General features: G+C 44.0%; 1 pseudogene; it reads right to left on the bottom strand.

The window, feature by feature from the left end:
- Positions 1-1,255: 1,255 nt before the first annotated feature.
- On the bottom strand, positions 1,256-2,704 carry LOC102869408 (annotated as a pseudogene).
- Positions 2,705-3,226: the final 522 nt, after the last annotated feature.

The raw sequence follows: 3,226 nt of genomic DNA, 5'->3' as shown, positions 1-3,226 counted from the left end.
GTTGTACCCATCTGCCTTTCTCTTGCCTCTACCATTGCACCCACCATTGCCCCAAGCTCCTTGGGAACCACAGCTTCTCTGCTGTTGTAAAGGACCCCCTCTGAGCCTCTTGGTGGTCCCAAAGGATCCCCCCTCTGTAAATAGGTAGCTCTGCCTGTGGGAGGTGGTGCTTGCCAGCCTCTCTGTGGTGGTGGAGTGCCTCACCCTCCCCTTCCTCTTCCTGCAGAGCCACCATCATCGTAGGGATGTTTGCAGCCTCCACGATAGTAGAGTAGTATGACTACTCATAGCCATAGTCAATCATCACCGCCTCTTCATAACCACAACCATCTGGAGGTCAGCCACAACCACCTCTCCTATCACCATGATGTCAACCTCTAATTTGAGGTGGCATGCGAGGAGGAGGGCGATGGAGATGATCTTCATACACGGTGCTCTGGAGGCGTGTCGAGCAGCTTGGTGCTCTTTCCTTTTCTTGTCTGGTGGCTGGACTAAAAGGATTTCACTTTCTTCCCTTTCTATTTCTTTGCCATTCATTTAATCCATTGCCATAACAGCTGCTCCTCTGTCTTCAAAATGTCAAATGCATAATCTTTCAACTTCTTCACTCTTTCAAGTTTTTCAAATTCAGAAAAACGATTTCTCCAGTATTGCTTCTGTAACAATAGTAGTAGTAACCAGATTTCCAAGAGTTAAGACCTTAGCCATGACTCTGGGTCTGGTTCTTCCATAGGTTCAGCCCATTTAACTGTAACTGTTGGTATGTGCCATCGAGTTGCTGACAACTCATGATGACCCTATGTAAAATAGCTCTGAACCTGCCCTCTCCTGAGCCAGTCTGACTCTGACACACTCACCTCATGACTGCATTTACTGTGTCAAACCCATCTCATCTGGGGTCTTCCTCTCCTGTGCTGTTACCTCCACCTTTACATCATGATGTCCTTTTCCAAGGACTAGTCCTTCCTAGACATGTGCCCAAAGTATGTAAAGCAGAGCTTCAAAACCCTTGCCTCCAAGGAGAGACTTGGTTTCCCCCTCTCAAAGACAGACCTATTTGTTGTCCTGGTAATCCATGATATGTTCAAGACTCTTCTAGAACCACAACTCAAAGGCATTGGTTCTTCTTCTGTCATCAATAGTCACAGCCCAGCTCTTTGATGCATAGCAAGTGCAAAGATCAGGTACACCTTAGTCTCTAGACTGACATTGTTGCTCTTTAGCACTTTGGAGAGCTCCCTGACATCAGACTTCCTCATACTTTTTCACTCATCAGCTGGCATTTGACTTGTGCTGCTGACCTGTGATCCTTATATTCAAGGAAGCAGAACCCTCAATTCTTTTCTTTTGTTTATCAGCAAACAACACTTTTAATGATATAACAATAAAGCCATCTCCATAAGGGGAAGAATAGTACAAGTATGCCTACTACCCTTGGTGTTAATCAAGATAGTTCTGGAGATTTTTTTCCCTTTTATTATTTTTGTGTGAGTGTACCATCAAATAAGATCTGACTGGTACAGGAGGAGATTGTTCTTCCTTCTCCGGCAGAACATCTGGTGGATTTGAACCGTGCACCTCTAGGATTATAGTTGCAGCTCCTTGCCACTAGGCCACCAGAGCTCCCCTAATTCTGGAGTTTTAAGCTAAAACAATCTGAGGAAAAATAGAAGGTGGAAATATTGGAAGCAAAGAGATAAAACTGTATTTGAGGGGAAAAAAAGGGTTATTTTGTTGAAATGCTTCTTCAGAAGATTAATTGACAGGAATTTTCAGCTAATGTGCTGGATACAATAGATTCTTTTATTTTTATCATCAGGTTGATAGAGAATAACGTCCACCAAACCCTCTGTTAAACTTCGAACTTTACTGAATTCTTCCAAACTATTTTCTATAGTCTTATTCTTTGGAACTGATCCAACAAAAAACCTATTGTTTGTCACAGAAATGTATACTTCAAGGTGTTTTCCAGAGCATATTTCATAGCTGCCACAGTTTTAAAGCTTTCTAGGTTGCTTCCTTTCCACAAAAAGTGATAAGACATGGATCCCAGATGGGACCAGTATTTCTCAAAAAGAGGCACCAACCCATCCTCATAGGAATCTCTTGGTATCTTACCTATAAAATCCTCTGTTCCAGTTCCAGGTGGTGCACCAGAGTACACACCATCTGGGGGAGGACCACCCTATTCCTCTGTCCAGTTAGTACATCTGGAGTATAATCAGACCTCACGAGCACTTGACCTTTGCTTCCTCAGGCCCTTTTGTGGACTCTTGCTCCTACCCTTTGTCCATAAGTCTTTGTAACTCCACATAAAAATGTACTTTTGTTCCAAAGATGTGATAGGTCACTTTCCTTGAAATGTTGTAGCACAGAGCTACTTCTTCATGAAATCCCCTGAGAGCATTAATTGCTCTTCCATTCAAGATCGACGTAAGCTACCAACCCTGTCGGAAATATCAAGTCTTTCTGCCCCCTTCTGTGGGAGGCCAGCCCTGTCAGTGTCTTGTAGTGTTCTGTGAGTTACACTGAAAATATCCACTGGTTCTTCCCCTTCTTTTAACTGCACCACATTACCATTCACCTTGGCCATTTTACTATGCAGGGCAGAGTGGGGCTGGCAGCCAGGCCCGTGAGAATCAGTGCCAGGCACTTTGAAAATGACTAGAAATGGGGTGCGCACCACCCCCACCCAAGCCCCCATGAATGGCGGTGCAATCCTGGCGGGTTTTGTTTTATCCAGTCTGCTACTCTTTTAACTGGCACGCTTAAAAGATTCACATTTAATGTGATTATCAATTAGCAAGGTTTTATCGTTGCCATTTTGCTGGGCCCCTTTTTGTTATTGCTGGTTACTTTAATGCATCCACTTCTCTATGCTCTCTGTGTGTAAGGAATTTCCTTTAGACTCTAGTGGCAGGAAGCTGCACTGCAATCTCAATGGCACATGGTTCGAATCCACCAGCTGATCTGTGGTCGAAGGATGGGCAATCTCCTCCCGTGTGATTAACCGCCTCTGAAAACCTGCTGGAGGGTCAGCTATGGGTTGGTTCCAACTCCACGGTATACAACAACAATTTGTTAAAAAATTGGTCTACTTTTCATGAACTCCTTTGTTGTTGTTGTTATGTGCCGTCGAGTCGCTTTAGTGTCTGCTTTTTTGAGAATGTCCTAACTTCTGTCATATTTGATGACCAGCTTTTCTGGGTACAGGATTCTTGGTTGA

This window comes from Elephantulus edwardii, unplaced genomic scaffold, assembly GCF_000299155.1.
Source record: "Elephantulus edwardii isolate Elephantulus edwardi_28Jun2011 unplaced genomic scaffold, EleEdw1.0 scaffold00032, whole genome shotgun sequence".
NCBI lineage: Eukaryota > Metazoa > Chordata > Mammalia > Macroscelidea > Macroscelididae > Elephantulus > Elephantulus edwardii.
The sequence above is the reverse complement of the archived record's forward strand: the minus strand, read 5'-3'. Positions and strand labels throughout refer to the sequence as shown.